This window comes from Triticum urartu, chromosome 3 (genome assembly GCF_003073215.2).
Source record: "Triticum urartu cultivar G1812 chromosome 3, Tu2.1, whole genome shotgun sequence".
Classification (NCBI taxonomy): domain Eukaryota; kingdom Viridiplantae; phylum Streptophyta; class Magnoliopsida; order Poales; family Poaceae; genus Triticum; species Triticum urartu.
The window spans coordinates 158,568,734-158,587,050 of record NC_053024.1 but is presented as its reverse complement, the minus strand read 5'-3'; positions in this window follow the sequence as shown (position 1 = coordinate 158,587,050).

Genomic DNA, 18,317 nt, shown 5'->3' with positions numbered 1-18,317 from the left:
GGCAGGATAACCCGGGTTTTAGGTGAATACACTTGGCTTCCAAGCCTGGCTTGATAGCCTATTGCAAGGGTGCAAACTCTTTGTTCTTTGAGAAGCAAAGAGCCCCCAAGCAATATTTGAGCTGTGCTCAGTGGGTGCCTATGTTTGAGTTGTGCTGGTGCAACACTCTCTTTAGCCCCACATAATTTCGTTTTGGCCTTAAGCCTATCAAGAGGTGTAGCTATGGTGTGAATACAACCAAGCCCCCCAGTGATTTCCCTTTGGCCCTAAGCCGATCAAGAGGTGTAGCTAAGGTTCAGATATGACCAAGCCCCCTAGTGATTTCCTTTTATATGTGTGTCTTTTCAAGCCAGATCAACAGAATTCCGCTTTGTAAACAGAGACCTCCATGTAAACACATATGATGTAAAACAACAGAGACCCTGCTTTAGCTGAGGCTCTGGTTTATTATATTAATCATAATATATACACTGTCATAATTACGTACATAAAAAAGTGCCTATGGCTCAAGTATAGTAAGGCCGAAGATGAGTTATATTCCACGGCCGCTGGATCTCCTCCTCCGATTTACGTGAGTCTCTGTGCTCTCGAACATCGATAAGGTAGTACGATCCATTGTGAAATTTTTTGCTAACCACAAAAGGCCCTTCCCAAGGTGCGGATAACTTGTGCATATCAGTCTGATCCTGGATGAGCCGGAGCACCAGATCGCCTTCTTGAAAAGTTCTGGTTTTAACCCGGTGGCTGTGATAACGTCGCAGATCTTGTTGATAAATCGTTGAACGTGCTGCCGCAAGATCACGCTCCTCATCTAACAGGTCCAATGAGTCCTGACGCGCTTTTTCATTATCCGCTTCAACATAAGCCGCCACACGTGGCGAGTCATGACGTATGTCACTACGGAGAACTGCCTCTGCTCCGTAAACCATGAAGAAAGGCGTGTAACCCGTAGATCTGCTTGGGTGTGGTGTTGATGCTCCATAAAACGGAAGTTAACACCTCCACCCAACAACCCGGCGTCCGCTTTAAAGGAACCATAAGTCGGGGTTTGATACCTCGTAGAATCTCTTGATTGGCCCTTTCTGCTTGACCATTAGATTGGGGGTGAGCCACTGATGACACGTCAAGCCGGATGTGCTCATGTTGACAAAATTCTTCCATAGCACCCTTCGACAGATTAGTACCATTATCAGTGATAATGCTGTGTGGAAAACCAAACCGGAATATCACCTTTTTGATGAACTGAACCGCCGTGGCCGCATCACACTTACTGACTGGCTCTACCTCAACCCACTTGGTAAACTTATCAACCGCCACCAGCAGGTGGGTCTTCTTGTCCTTGGACCTCTTAAAAGGTCCAACCATATCGAGCCCCCAAGTTGCAAACGGCCAAGTTATTGGAATCATTCTTAATTCTTGAGCCAAAACATGAGCGTGGCGTGCAAACTTTTGACAACCATCACACCTCTTGACCAAATTCTCAGCATCAGCATGAGGCGTCAACCAACAGAAGCCGTGAAGAAAGGCCTTAGCCACCAAGGATTTTGAACCGGCATGGTGACCACAATCTCCCTCGTGGATCTCACGCAAAATCACACAACCTTCTTGAGGAGAGACACAACGCTGAATTGCTCCTGTGATGCTACAATGATGTAGCTCCCCATTGACAATGGTCATTGACTTGGATCACCGGATTATCTGTCGGGACAAGTTTTCGTCGTCTGGTAACTCGCCCCGGTTCATGTATGCCAGGTATGGGACCGTCCAATCTGGAATAACATGAAGAGCCGCCACCAATTGAGCCTCTGGGTCAGGTACAACCAGATCCTCCTCTGTAGGTATCTTCACTGACGGATTATGCAGTACATCAAGAAAGGTATTGGGTGGCACCGGGTTACGTTGAGAGCCTAAGCGACTTAAAGCACTGCCACTTCATTCTTCCGCCGGTCTATATGGTCCACTTGATAACCCTTGAAATGACCAGCCACTGCATCCACCTCTCGTCTATATGCTGCCATGAGTGGATCCTTGGAATCCCAAGTGCCAGATACCTGCTGAGCCACCAGGTCCGAGTCACCAAAGCACTTAACCCGGCTTAAGTTCATTTCCTTAGCCATCCGAAGACCATGGAGCAAGGCCTCATACTCAGCTACATTGTTAGTACAAGGGAACATTAAACGGAGAACATAACAAAACTTATCACCTCGTGGGGAAGTTAATATGACTCCAGCCCCCGAGCCCTCCAATTGCCTGGACCCATCAAAATGAATAGACCAATAAGTTTTGTCTGGCTTTTCCTCCGATGCTTGCGATTCTGTCCAATCATTGATGAAGTCCACAAGTGCTTGGGATTTGATTGCTGTGCGAGGTGTATACTTTAGCCCGTGAGGTCCAAGCTCAATATCCCATTTAGCAATCCAGCCAGTTGCTTCTCTGTTTTGGATGATATCTCCCAAGGGGGATGAACTGACCACTGTGATAGAGTGACCCTGAAAATAATGCTTGAGCTTCCGGCTTGCCATAAAAACCCCATACACCAGCTTCTGCCAATGTGGGTATCTCTGTTTGGACTCGATAAGCACCTCGCTGATATAATAAACCGGCCGTTGAACTGGATATTCTCTCCCAACCTCCTTGCGCTCCACAACAATAGCCACACTAACAGCTCGGGCATTAGCAGCCACATATAGCAATAAGGGCTCCTTATCAACCAGAGCCGCAAGGACAGGTGGCTTGGCTAACAGTCTCTTCAGATCTTCGAGCGCTTCATCAGCAGCATCACTCCAGGCGAAGTGATCCGTTTTCTTTAGCATCTAATACAAAGGGATAGCCTTCTCTCCAAGGCGACTGATAAACCGGCTTAAGGCCGCAATCCGGCCCGCCAAATGTTGAACATCATTAATGCACGCTGGTTTAGCCAGAGACGTGGTAGCCGTGATCTTCTTCGGATTAGCTTCAATACCCCTGTTAGACACCAGAAAACCCAAAAGCTTGCCCGCCGGTACACCAAAGACACATTTGGCCGGATTAAGCATCATCTTATAAACCCGGAGGTTATCAAAAGTTTCCCTCAAGTCACCTATCAATGTCTCCTCCTTTCTGGATTTCACTACAATATCATCCACATATGCATGGACATTGCACCCAATCTATTTATGCAGACAATTCTGGACGCAACGCTGATAAGTTGCCTGAGCACTCTTGAGCCCGAAAGGCATAGATACATAGCAGAAGGCTCCAAAGGGAGTTATGAAGGTTGTCTTCTCCTGGTCTTAAACTGCCATTTTGATCTGATGTTAACCAGAATAAGTATCCAGAAAACACAAACGGTCGCAACCTGCTGTAGCATCAATAATTTGATTGATAAGAGGGAGAGCCAAGGGATCAGCTGGATAGGCCTTGTTTAAGTCTGTGCAGTCTACACACATATGCCAAGTGCCATTTTTATTAAGTACCAACACCGGATTAGCTAGCCACTCAGGGTGAAAGACCTCCACAATAAACCCTGCTGCCAAAAGCCGGGCTACCTCCTCACCAATAGCTTTATGCCTTTCTTCATTGAAGTGGCGAAGAAACTTCTTGACCGGTTTAAACTTAGGATCTATATTAAGGGTGTGCTCAGCGAGTTCCCTCGGTACACCTGGCATGTCAGAAGGCTTCCATGCAAAGATGTCCCGGTTCTCACGGATGAACTCGATGAGCGCGCTTTCCTATTTCGGATCCAGGTTAGCGCTGATGCTGAACTGCTTGGATGAATCGCCAGGAACCAAGTCAACCAGCTTAGTCTCCTCAGCCGACTTAAATTTCAGTGCCGGATCATGCTCAGTAGTTGGCTTTTTCAGAGAAGTCATATCTGTCGGATCAACATTGTCCTTATAAAATTTCAGCTCCTCCGTGGCACAAACCGACTCAGCATAAGCTACATCACCTTCTTCACATTCCAAAGCAATCTTCCGGATCCTATGCACCGCGATGGTCCCCTTATGACCCGGCATCTTAAGCTGCAAATAGACATAACAGGGCCTTGCCTTGAACTTAGCATAAGCCGGTCATCCGAACAGGGCATGATATGGACTCTTGATTCTCACCATTTCAAAAGTCAACACCTCTGATCTTGAATCATGATCGTCTCCAAAAGCAACTTCCAGAGCTATCTTGCCAACCGGGTGTGCTGATTTACGAGGCACTACCCCATGAAACACAGTGTTCGACGGTTTCAGATTCTTATCTGTTAACCCCATGCGATGAAAGGTTTCATAGTAAAGGATATTGATACTGCTTCCTCCATCCATAAGCACCTTTGTCATGGTTTTGTCACGGTAGGTGTCCTAGAGAAAGGACTTAGTCGTGGAGCCATCGCTACGGGTTAGCTTGAAGGGGTTAAAGCGGACACAAGGACGCAAGAGAGTTTATACTAGTTCGGCCCCTTCAATGAAGGTAAAAGCCTACTTCTAGTTGTGATGGAATTGATGGGTGTTTCGATGACTAGGGAGCGAATAAGCTTCGCCTATGTCTCGAGTCGTTGTCTGTCGTCCTTGAACCACCGTCGGGTCGTCCCCTTATATACATGGGTGACGCCTGCCGGTTCAGAGAGTCCCAACACCGGTTCATACTCGTATCCGGGTTGGTCTCTCCTTGTTCCTAACTCATATTACAAGTATGTGCACAAAGCTGGTGTACGGCTACAGGTTGTAAACCGACTACGGGCCCTGGGCCTTTATCTGCCTCTTTGGGCTTTAACACCTTTGAACTACTGATGGAGTTAATCCGGCCCAGGTAGGCCGGTTTATGCCCAGTACTAATATCCCCAACATTAGGCCCCAGATTGATTTGAACAGGTTCATGTCAATCCTTAGCAAAAATCTTTGTCTTCAACATCTTCTTGTAGTTGTTGAACCGCCGTGACGTCATCTTCTCTGTTTGCTGTAAACCGGCGTGACATCATCAGTCATAAAGAAAACATCCATGATATCTTCTTGTTTAATAGATTCGCAATGACCGAGGTGACCGCCCTACTTCCAAAATCTACGGTCCCTTGATTCCCGCGCCTGACACATGTCCTTTGCCTTATAAATAGGCCCGAAGGGTCATTTCTTTTCTTCCCTTCGTGCCCTTCCTCTTCGTCTTCCTCGCATCACCAGTCTCAGAGCTCCGCCGCCGCCGTCGTCTTCTGCATCACCCTTGGCCGCTGCATCAACTTGAACGTGCCAGAAAGCCGCGGCGACCTTCCGCGTTTTCCTCAGCTCTGGTAGGTCTTCTGTTCTTCTCAATATAGATCTGATCTAGGGCTTCGTGTTCTTGCGGTGTTCATCACTTGTTCATACTCATGTATTAGCTCCTGGATGCACATGTAAACCCTTGCTTTGTGTAGCGGTAACTTTCAGTATCCGCCGCTAGTTTCCTGCCCAAAACCATAGATCTCACATATACTTCTGCTCATTGATTCAATACTGTTCTGCTTTGATCTTCGACTATTTTTCTTATTTTCTGAACTTGCTTCAGATCCAACGCCGTAATAAGATCTTGTGAAACCTGTTTCTGCATACTTAACCATCCGCAATCTTAATTGCTTCAATGTTTAGGTCAGGCGGTTTAACGTTATAGAAAATTTTCCAAACCGGTATATGCCATAAGTCCCCTTGTTGAACCGCCAGATGTAGGTTGCTTCATGAAACTCCGGTTTAGATAGGGCTGTTTCCGGTTTAACATTGTACATACCAGTGCATTTTAATCAATGCATTTTTGAACCGGGATCTTTTACCTTGTAGATTCCGTCATGGCCAAGCAAGTGTATGAGTGCAATTGGGTTCCTTCTCGCGTCACAGAGGCTGAACTGGACGATTTAGTCCTGATTGGTGCTTTAGGCAGTAAGGATACAATCCATTGGAGGGCTCCTGGCAAAGAATGCCCTCCCTCACCTCGAGAAGGAGAGGTTGTTGTTTTCGTAGATCACTTAGCCCGGGGCTTTAAGCCGCCCGGTTCTAAATTTTACTGGGATGTCTTAGCCGATTTCCAGCTCCATCCACAAGATACTGGCCCCAACTCTGTTACAAATATGTGTCACTTCCAAGTGCTCTGTGAAGCGTTCTTTCAAGAGGAGCCCACAGTGGAACTGTTCAGAGACCTATTCCATCTAAACCGTCGTACTGAATTTACTGACGGCTCCAATACGGAGTTGGGTGGTGTGGCGATTCAGAAAAGGAAAGAGGTCACACACCCTCAGGCAAAACTGCATAGCCACCCCAAAGAATGGAATCAGACATGGTTCTACTGCAAAGACACCTCCCCTGCTGGTGAGAATCCCTTGCCTGGCTTTCGACCGGAGCGGCTCAGCAACACACACCCTTCTCCACAAAGATTGACTGCACAGGAGAGAAGTAAATATGCTCCTCAGCTATCAAAGCTCAGAGCTTTTATGGCCAACGGTTTAACAGGGGTTGATCTTGCTCGCTGTTGGATATCATGGAGCATACTGCCTCTTAGTCTGCGCTCCGGTTTGATGTGCCAGTATACTGATCGTGTTGATGACCCACTGCGACACTCAAGACTCCAGCTCTCTGGTGAAGAAATCACAGAGGCTGTGCGTAAGATACTAAATGAACCGGAACACATCTGCGCCAGAACCGGCCTGCTTCCCTTCTGTGCCACCAACAAACCGCCAGCTGTAAGACTTTGACTTTTCCCTTTACTGAATCTTTTATTGATATGTCTGGTCATTGTTTTTAATATCAGTGTCTGCATAATCAGGGCAATGATCCGTTTTGGAGCAAAAAACTGCCACAGGAGAAGCCAGAAAAACCAGACAAACCGGAAAGAGCAGTCCGGCAAAAGCCTAAAGCTGTGAAGAAGACTGCCCATAGGAAAAGAACCACCGCCTCTTCTAATCTGGCTCCTGACGATGAGGTTGATAATCTGGATTTTGAGGTAGAGCTTGACTCACTTGGTTTATTTTTCATGCGTCTTATTGATGATGATATTTGTCAGGATGATGTCGAAGCCAGCCACGCGGATGTTGCCGAGGTAATTATTCTCTCTTCCGATTCAGAAACCTTGCCTTCACAAAAAACCCGTCAGGCAAACCAGAAAGTTAAAATTTCTCATCCTCTTGCTTATTTGGATCCTAAACTTCTTATGAAGACCCAACAACACGAAGCTCGCCGCACCACCCGGCACAGCGGCCAAGTAGTTACCTCCGCCGGTTTACCGAATAGTCCGGTTCGGAAACGCCATTCCGAGGTCTCTAATTTTCTTGTCAGTGCTTGTCCTAAAGCGGGCTGCTTTCGTCAACCTCTTACTCCGTCTGACTCCAATTATCAGGTTACTTCCCACTCATCTTCTGGCGAGTCATCGGCTACTCAGCTCCCACCGCTCAAAACGGTGTTTGGGTAAGCTATACTTATTGCAATGTTTGCAGTACATTGCCTTAGAACATATTTTGTATTTGATTTTGTTATCCTTCTCAGGGCCAAACCTAGGCCAAGCAAGAAGGCCCGCCTAGACAAAGCGGCCGAAGAGGATGTCATTCTTGAAGCGGACAAGACACCTAATGCTGAAGTGGCTATTCCTGAGGATATTCCCAACGATCCACCGCAACAAGATGATGATCTTATTGCAGAAGAGAGACCCACTGACACCTCAGATCCTACCCATCAGCCTACAGGTTCCATCCGGATTGAAAGCTCCACCGGTCCAGCAAAGCCTACTGACAAGCCAACAGCTCCAGTGCAAACCGGCGGTACCAAAGATGATGAGGTTGTCATTACTGGTACTGGCCATACTGAGCCAAACAATCCTGTCGCTTTATCCAAACATTCTGCCAAGGAAGAACTTGCTGCCTTTGGTAAAGGCAAGTGGAACGCTGATCTGACGACTTACGCTGCTCTGAACGCCCAAGATATCCATTCCGGCTATCTGAACCGGCTGTATAACAGCTGTGACTATGAAGCCGGTCTGGTTAACATGATGAAAGACAAATATGAGGTAATTTCCATATGCTCCTTCTTGCTTGTATGCTTCCATTCCTGACTCTCCTAGCCCCCAAGGGCCGGTTTGGAATATTCTTTCAAACCGGGACTTAAATAATATAAATCTTGTTGCTTTGAAATTTGCTGATGTAGCCCCCAAGGGCCGGTTCAACTTTAGCGTAGTTAAACCGGTACTTTAAGTAATTGAAACTGCCGTATCAGAATATATATGATCAAATAGCCATTAGCCCCCAAGTGCCAAGCTGAATACTTGTATTGATCTTGGGACTTTGTAAACAATCAAAAGATGAAGGGGTAAATCGGGGGCCGCTTTAGATCAAATATGCATTAGCCCCCAAGTACTAAGCGCATAACTTGTTATGTGGTTGGTACTTGAATCCTTCTACCAGTTTGCTGAAGCATATATCTGTATGCATGCAGGAGGAGCTGAAGACGAAAGAGAACCAAGTCATCGATCTTCAAGAAGCCCTGAAAACCCAACAAGCTGAAACCTCCAAAGCAAAAGAGGAATTGGCCAGTGCTTTAAGCGCCATGGAACAACTTAAGGAAAGCTTCAAAAAGAAACGGGCGGACTGGGCCACTGAGAAATCCGCTTTGATCAAACGAGCAGAGGATGCTGAGGCTGCACTAAAACCAGTGGCAGATGAACTGACCAGCATAAAGCGGCACGTGCATGCCATGGCTGCTGCTATCTTTGGTAAGCCAGTTTTCCTACTGAATTGGCTCTGCCTTCTGACAAAGTCGCCGGCTTATTAACCCTTTATGGTATTTCAGGGACACGCATTGGTCACTTGGGGTCAGATGTACGGAAGAAGCTAAAAGCCGCCTATACATTGGTTGAACAATTGTATACTGGTGCCCAGCGGATCATCTGTACCGCCTCTCATAACAAACCGGCGCCTACTTTGGTTCAAGATACTCTGATGAAACTGTCGGTGCTTCCTTCCCGGATTGAAGAGCTAAAGAAATCTGCTGCTCGAACCGGCGCAATCAATGCTTTAATCCGGCCAAAAGCCTAGGTGCCGGATTTTGATCCTGTTGAAGCAGCTCAGGGCTATCCCAGCTTGAAGGAAGACGGATCAGAATTCGGTGAAGCGGATCTGCGAGCGATAAACCGGGAGGTGCGCCCACTAGCTTGTGAGTTGGCTGAGGAAGCAGACTTGTCTCGTTATCAAGCGCAATATGACAGTCAGAACAAGCGAATAGCTGCGCCAATCCATGAATCGGAAAATCTGATTCCTCCAATCCGTAAGCATACTTACGCTCCCGATATTGACCCGTCCTTGCTGATCCACGATGAAGCTGTTTTTCAAGCATTAATGGGAATCGAATGGACAACTGTGGATTTCCAGCCACTTGGTAGGGATACGGAGGCTGAAGCGGCGCAGGACGACCCACAACCATCAAGCCAGGCTGGTGACCAAGCTTGAACCGGACGCCGGTTTAAAACTGCCTCTTCTTCGCGAAAAACAATTATATTATTATGGGAACCATGTTGCCTTGTAATAGGCTAGCTGATACCTTTGATGTTGATATGCCTTCGTGCATAATTTGTTCTTCCTGTGGCAATGAACTTTCCAAGACACTTTTTGAAATGAAAAATTCGTCAAGTGCCACCGCGGTTGTACCGTCAGGCGGAATATGATGTCTGCATATATGAAATCAAAACAAAATTTTAAGTATGACCAAATTTTGAGATACATAATACCTGCCGTCATTGAGCGTGAAGTTGGCTTGGCCAATCTTGAAGCGGAGTTTTGCAAACCCATACTGTTGGAGGAGATAACAGCTCCTGTATATATATATATATATGACGCTGGTTTACCATGTAAACTGTGCCGGGTTACGATAAATACCGTGTTACTCCATAAGAGGATGTTAACAACGTGGATTAAACCGATCAAATAGCCTCCAGATTGACGTGAACCGTGTTCCGTCAATTGAAAAAAAAATTGTCGGTTTAAGAAACACAATAAAAAGCAAAAATCCCCCTTCAAAGAAAAGTATGAAGCAAAAGCAACGAAAAAAACGTTTGCCAAAAAAGACTTATTTAAGCTGATCAAATGGTGTAACCATGGCCAAACACGACCAAGCTCCCGTTAGGTGTAACTATGGTTCTAGTTAGCCAGGTCCCCAAGTGATTCTTGTGGCATTTTATGCCGACCAAATGGCGTGGTCATGGTTCGGGTTCGACCAAGCCCCCAAGTGATTCTGTGGCCTTAGGCCGATCAAGAGGCATGATTGGTTCAGACATGACCAAGTCCCCAAGTGATCTGGTGGCTTTCGCCTATCAAGAGGCATGGTATTGGTTCGGACACGACCAATCCTCCAAGTGATATAACACGATGCTTTTGAAAGCGAACTCAAGGGGTAAACCGGAGGCCGCTTTAGAGCAACTCCGTGTAACCTCACATGATGTAAAAGAACAGATACCCCGCTTTAGCTGAGGTTCTGGTTTATTTTACTTAATCATAATATATACATTGTATGTACATAAGTATAGCCAATGGCTCAGGTATAGTAAGGCCGAAGATGAGCTATATTCCACGGCCTGCTAGTCTCCTCCTCTGATGTACGTGAGTCCTTATGCTCTCGAATATCGATCAGATAGTACGACTCATTGTGCAGATTCTTGCTGACCATGAAAGGCCCCTCCCAAGGTGGGGATAGCTTATGCATATCAGTCTGATCTTGGATGAGCCGAAGCACCAAATCTCCTTCCTGGAAGGCTCTGGTTCTGACTCGGCGACTGTGATAACGACGAAGATCCTGCTGGTAAATCGCCGACCGGGCGGCTGCAATGTCACGCTCTTCATCCAACCGGTCCAAAGCATCTTGTCGTGCTGTCTCGTTGTCCGCTTCAACATAAGCCGTGACACGAGGTGAGTCATGACGGATATCGCTGGGGAGAACCGCCTTCGCTCCATAAACCATGAAGAACGGTGTGTATCCTGTTGATCTGTTGGGTGTTGTATTGATGCTCCATGACACAGATGGTAATTCTTCTACCCAACAACCCGGCGTTCTCTGCAAAGGAACCATGAGCCGAGGCTTGATGCCTCTCAAGTTCTCTTGATTAGCTCTTTCTGCTTGACCATTGGACTGTGGATGTGCCACTGATGAAACGTCGAGCCGGATGTGCTCCCGTTCGCAGAACTCCTTCATAGCACCTTTGGATAAATTGGTACCATTATCTGTGATAATACTATGCGGAAAGCCAAACCGGAAAATCACCTTTTTGATGAACTGAACCGCCGTGGCCGCATCACACTTGCTAACAGGTTCTGCCTCCACCCACTTTGTAAACTTGTCCACCGCCACTAGGAGGTGGGTCTTCTTATCTTTGGACCTTTTGAAAGGCCCAACCATATCTAGCCCCCAAGTCGCAAACAGCCAAGTAATTGGAATCATCCTCAATTCTTGAGCCGGTACATGAGCACGTCTTGAAAACCTTTGGCAACCATCACATCGTCTGACCAGATCCTTCGCATCAGCATGAGCAGTTAACCAATACAAACCATGGCGAAACGCTTTAGCCACCAGAGACTTTGAACCGGCGTGGTGACCATAATCTCCTTCGTGGATCTCACGCAAAATTTCACGGCCTTCTTCAGGAGACACGCAACGTCGAAAAGCTCCTGATACACTGCAATGATGCAACTCACCGTTGATGACAGCCATGGACTTGGATCGCCGGATTATCTGCCGGGCCAGAATCTCATCTTCTGGCAACTCACCCCGGTTCTTGTATGCCAGGTAAGGAAGCGTCCAATCCGGAAAAAACATGAAGAACTGCCACCAATTGAGCCTCCAGATCAGGAACGGCCAAATCCTCTTCACCAGGGATCTTCACCGACAGGTTGTGCAGCACATCCAGAAAAACATTGGGTGGGACCGGTTTGCACTGAGAGCCCATCCGGCTTAAAGCATCCGCCGCTTCATTTTTCCGCCGGTCCACGTGGTCCACCTGATAGCCTCTGAAATAACCTGCAACAATATCCACCTCATGACGATATGCTGCCATGAGTGGGTCCTTGGAGTCCCAAGTGCCAGACACTTGCTGAGCCACAAGGTCCGAATCACCGAAGCACTTAACTCGACTTAGATTCATCTCCTTAGCCATCCGAAGACCATGGAGCAAGGCTTCATACTCAGCTGCATTGTTAGTACAAGGGAACATTAAACGGAGAACATAACAAAACTTATCACCTCGTGGGGAAGTTAATACGACTCCAGCCCCCGAGCCTTCCAACTGCCTGGATCCGTTAAAATGGATGGTCCAATACGTATGATCCGGCTTTTCTTCAGGTGCTTGCATTTTCGTCCAATCATTGATGAAATCAACAAGTGCTTGAGACTTAATCGCTGTCCAAGGCACATATTTCAAACCGTACGGCCCCAACTCTATAGCCCACTTTGCAATCCGGCCAGTTGCTTCCCGGTTCTGGATGATATCTCCCAAAGGAGCAGAACTGACCACCGTAATTGGGTGCCCTTGGAAGTATTGCTTAAGCTTCCGGCTTGCAATAAAAACTCCATACACCAGCTTCTGCCAGTGCGGATACCTTTGCTTGGACTCAATGAGTACCTCGCTGATATAATAGACCGGACGTTGAACCGGATGCTCCTTACCTGCCTCCTTTTGTTCCACCACAATAGCCACGCTGACCGCACGAGCATTAGCAGCAACATATAGCAGTAACGGCTCCTTGTCAATGCGAGCAGCGAGCACAGTCGGATTGGCCAATTGCCGCTTTAAGTCCTCAAATGCTTCATCAGCAGCAGAACTCCAGACGAACTGATCCGTCTTCTTCAACATCTGATACAAAGGGATCGCCTTCTCACCAAGGCGGCTGATAAACCGGCTTAACGCGGCAATCCGGCCTGCCAGGCGTTGAACATCATTGATACACTTTGGTTTAGCCAGGGAGGTGATGGATGTGATCTTCTCCGGATTAGCCTCAATTCCCCTATTGGACACCAGAAAACCCAATAACTTGCCCGCCGGTACACCAAAGACACACTTGTCCGAATTAAGCATCATCTTGTACGTCCTTAGGTTATCAAAGGTTTCCTTCAAATCATCAACCAGAGTCTCCTTCTCCCTGGATTTAACCACGATATCATCCACGTAAGCATGTACATTACGGCCAATCTGCTTGTGAAGAAAATTTTGTACACACCGTTGATAAGTTGCCTGGGCACTTTTGAGCCCAAAGGGCATAGACACATAGCAAAAGGCTCCAAAGGGAGTTATGAATGCCGTCTTCTCCTGGTCCTTAACTGCCATTTTGATCTGATGATAGCCAGAATATGCATCCAAAAAACTTAAACGCTCACAACCCGCCGTAGCATCAATGATTTGATCAATACGGGGGAGGGCAAAAGGATCTGCTGGACAAGCCTTATTAAGATCTGTGTAATCCACACACATACGCCAGGTGCCGTTTTTCTTAAGGACTAGCACCGGATTGGCAAGCCACTCAGGGTGAAAAACTTCAACAATAAAACCAGCTGCTAAGAGCCTGGCTACCTCTTCTCCAATCGCCTCGCGTCTTTCTTCATTAAACCGGCGGAGGAACTGTTTCACCGGTTTGTATTTAGGATCCACATTAAGTGTGTGCTCAGCGAGTTTCCTCGGTACACCTGGCATGTCAGAGGGCTTCCATGCAAAAATGTCCCGATTCTCACGGATGAACTCGATGAGCGCGCTTTCCTATTTCGGATCCAAGTTGGCACTAATGCTGAACTGCTTGGACAAATCGCCAGGTACAAAGTCAACAAGCTTAGTTTCTGCTACCGATTTGAACTTCAGGGCCGGATCATGCTCCGTAGTTGGCTTCTTCAACGGAGTCATGTCCGCCGGATCAACATTGTCTTTATAGTACTTCAACTCCTCGGTGGCACAAACCGACTCTGCATAAGCCGCATCTCCTTCCTCGCATTCCAAAGTGATTTTGCGGCTTCCGTGAACCGTTATTGTCCCCTTGTGACCCGGCATCTTGAGCTGCAAATACACATAAAAGGGTCGAGCCATAAACTTGGCGTATGCCAGACGCCCAAACAGGGCATGATATGGACTTTGGATTTTCACCACTTCAAACGTTAATGTCTCTGACCTGGAATCATGATCATCCCCAAAGGCCACTTCAAGAGCTATCTTACCAACAGGATATGCTGATCTGCCAGGCACTACACCGTGGAATACTGTATTGGACGGTTTGAGATTCTTATCTGTTAGTCCCATACGACGGAAGGTCTCATAGTATAGGATGTTAATGCTGCTCCCTCCATCCATGAGCACCTTGGTGAACTTATAACCTCCCACCTGAGGCGCCACCACCAGAGCCAACTGACCCGGATTATCAACCTGGAGTGGGTGATCCTCTCTGCTCCATATGATTGGCTGTTCAGACCAACATAGATAACGGGGTGTGGCCGGTTCAACAGAGTTGACTGCCCGCCTCTGAACCTTCCGGTCTCGCTTGTCCAGGCTAGTGGTAAAGACATGGTACTGCCCATTACTCAACTGCTTTGGGTTGCTTTGGTAACCTGACTGTTGCTGCTGTTGGTTGTAACCACCCTGGTTGTTCTGACTATTTTGACCATTATGTCCGCCCAGATTACCATTAAATCCTAAACCGGAAGTTCCTCCACCGTAACCCGGCCCGGACCCTGAGCCACCGCCAGATCCGTGATCATACCGGAAATTATTAGAATTCTTGAACTCCTGCATAATAAAGCAATCCTTCCAAAGGTGGTTTGCTGGCTCCTCCTTCGTCCCATGTCTTGGACAGGGCTGGCTTAGCAGATAGTTCAGGCGGTTTGGGTTGGGGTTGGGCGCTCCACTACGATTTTTCGGCCTACCCTTGCGCCGCTGGCCATTGTCCTGTACGTTGGTATTAGCCACAAAATCCATGTTGCCATCCGCTTTACGCTTGCCTCCTCCGCCATTGCCTACCCAGTGATGCTGCTGACCTTTGGAGTTGCTGTTCTTCTTCCCCTTCCCTGTCTTGCCATCATCAGATTCGGGATCCTTGGTACTATCAGAATCAGCATATTTTACCAAAGCGGCCATGAGGGTCCCCATGTCGGTGCAATGACGCTTCATCCATCCCAATTTCAACTTTAGGGGCCCAAACCGGCAGTTGCCTTCTAGGGTTAATACTGCAGTGTCAGCGTTGATGCGGTCTGAGGAGTGCAACACTTGTGAAACCCGTCGTACCCAATGAGTCGTTGACTCTCCTTCCTCCTGGACGCATGCAGCTAAGTCCACTATCGACATAGGCTGTTTACAGGTATCCTTGAAATTGTTGATAAACCGGGCTCGTAATTGGGCCCATGAACTGATAGAATTAGCGGGCAAGCTTTTTAACCAAGTACAGGCCGTTCCTTCAAGCATCATGGTGAAGTATTTCGCACACGCCGTGTCATCCACATCAAGCATCTCCATGGCCATCTCATAGCTCTCTACCCATGTCTCTGGTGGTTGATCCGCCGTATAATTTTGTACCTTGCGTGGGCCTTTGAAATCCTTGGGCAGGCGCACGTTGCATAAAGCGGGGACGAGGCAAGGCACCCCCAAAGAACTAGAAGTAACACCAGGTTCGATCGAAATGGTTGGACGAACCGACGTGAGCTGCCGAGCCTGATGCTGTGCGGCTAACTCGGCCTCCCTACGCGCTCGGGCCCGGTTCACCACTTCCTGAGCGTCATCAGCACCACCCGTCGGGTTGTTGCCACGGGGTGCTCCACGTCATTCATTACTCGACACTGCTGGTTCATCCATATGCCTGCTATAGCTCCGGCTTGGACGGGGGGTCAAGTAGATCCGGTCGCGGCTGTACGAGTACGCCTCCTGTTGGGCCAAAGCTGTCCTTAGAAGTTCCTTGACCCGTCGTGTCTCTACTGCCTGCGGCGAGTCACCTTCAACTGGAATGGCCTCCAGTCGCGCAGCAGCGGCAGCAAGATTGTCCATTGGGTTGGAGTAGTGACCCGGAGGTGTTAAAGCATCCCGAGGTATAACGGTGTTTTGACGAGGCGGGTCCATCTGACGGGGCTGAACCGGTGCACCGGTCCCAGGGGCTTCTGCCCGGTTCCCCTCCAGCGGATTACTGGCTCTTGGTCCTGGAGTGTTGAAAAGGTCTCTGGCCTCGAAAACCGGAGGTAAGCGGGACCGGTGCTTCCTCCTCATGACTTCATGCGACGCGCTCTGATCCAACATAAGCCTGTAGGCCTGTGCGTCTAAAGCGGCCCGCTCTGCGGCCATCCTGGTGTCCTCAGCCGCCAGATCCGTTTTGGCCTGGGTGATTTGTTCCTTTACCTTTGCAATCTCCGTGTGTGAGCGTCCTGATCTGGCGGATTAACTTCTGCCATAAGCACAGCCAACGCATCAAATAGTTCTGATAGAACCTGAGCCGGTGGGCGCACAGGGCCTCCCGCCCCGGCAAACCGTTGCCGCTGCTGAACCGGAGAAAGTTGCCACGGCTGTCGAAGAGTGAAGCGCTGCTTGTGTTCCGGTCATGAATATTCCAACCCGGTTAGGCAGATCAGAGGGGTCCGGAATACTGTCGCCATCGGAACAGCTCTCAATCCGGCCATCTTGTAGCTGATAAAGAGATTCAGTTTCTCCGGTCGAAGATTCGTCACCGGAACAAACGGCAGTCGCCCCGTGAAGCTCCGATCCATCCTCATAACTCCCTCCATGGATCATTCCCACGAAGGCACGCTTCATGGCCGGTTTAACCCGGGCGGATCGCGCACGCTGAGCCGTCTCGACGATGTCGGTGCAGATGTCCGGCTCAGGGCCCGGTTCACCGATCTTGCCAATGAAAACGTGAATGCTACCAAAGGGGACCCAGTACCCGTACTCAATTGAACCGGCCTCGGGGCCCCAGCCTGCGTCATCGATGTAGAGTTTGCCGTGACGACTCTTAGTCATTCGGCCTACAGCGTAGCCCTCGAGTCCTTTAAGCGGCCCTCCAAGAACCGGAAACCATCGTGCGATAGCCCCACGGTGGGCGCCAACTGTCATGGTTTTGTCACGGAGATGTCCTAGAGAAAGGACTTAGTCGTGGAGCCATCTCTACGGGTTAGCTTCAAGGGGTTAAAGCCGACACAAGGACGCAAGAGAGTTTATACTAGTTCGGCCCCTTCAATGAAGGTAAAAGCCTACTTCTAGTTGTGATGGAATTGATGGGTGTTTCGATGACTAGGGAGCGAATAAGCTTCGCCTATGTCTCGAGTCGTTGTCTGTCGTCCTTGAACCGCCGCCGGGTCGTCCCCTTATATACATGGGTGACGCCTACCGGTTCAGAGAGTCCCAACACCGGTTCATACTCGTATCCGGGTTGGTCTCTCCTTGTTCCTAACTCATATTACAAGTATGTGCACAAAGCTGATGTACGGCTACAGGTTGTAAACCGACTACGGGCCCTGGGCCTTTATCTGCCTCTTTGGGCTTTAACACCTTTGAACTACTGATGGAGTTAATCCGACCCAGGTAGGCCGGTTTATGCCCAGTAGTAATATCCCCAACAACCTTGGTAAATTTATACCCCCCAGCCTGAGGTGCCACCACTCAAGCCAGATGACCCGGATTGTCAACCCCGGGTGGATGATCCTCTCGACTCCACAGGATGGGCTGTTCAGACCAGCGTAGATAACGAGGTACCGCCGGTTCAACTGAGTTCACGGCTCTTTTATGAAGCTTCTGATCGCGCTTACATAAGCTAGTGGTGAAGACATGATACTGCCCACTATTCAACTGTTTTGGATTGCTCTGATACCCCGATTGCTGCTGCTATTGATTCCCCTGATGGTTGTAACCTCCCTTGTTGCCCTGGCTGTTCTGATTGCCATGTCCGGTTTGGTTGCCCTGGAACCCTGGACCAGAACTGCCAGCACCATAACCCGGCCCATGGAAACCGCCTCCTAAACCGTCGGGCGGTCCATTGTCATATTGAAAGAGATTTGAATTTTTGAACTCCCGCATGATGAAGCAATCCTTCCAAAGATGCGTAGTTGGCCTCTCCTTTGATCCGTGCTTTGGGCAAGGCTAGTTTAACACACGCTCCAGATTGGGGCCTGACCCTCCACCCCTCTGGGGCAGTTTACCCTTACGCCGCTGACCGTTATCCTGGGTGTTGGTGTTAGCCGCAAAGTCCAAGCTATTATCCGCCTTGCGTTTACCATTGTTCCCATGACCCGCTGGATTATGCTGCTGCCCCTTGGCATTTCCGCTCTTCTTTCCCTTCCATGTCTTGTCATCATCAGACTCGGGGTCCTTGGTACTATCAGAGTCGGCAAATTTTACCAGAGCCGCCATAAGCG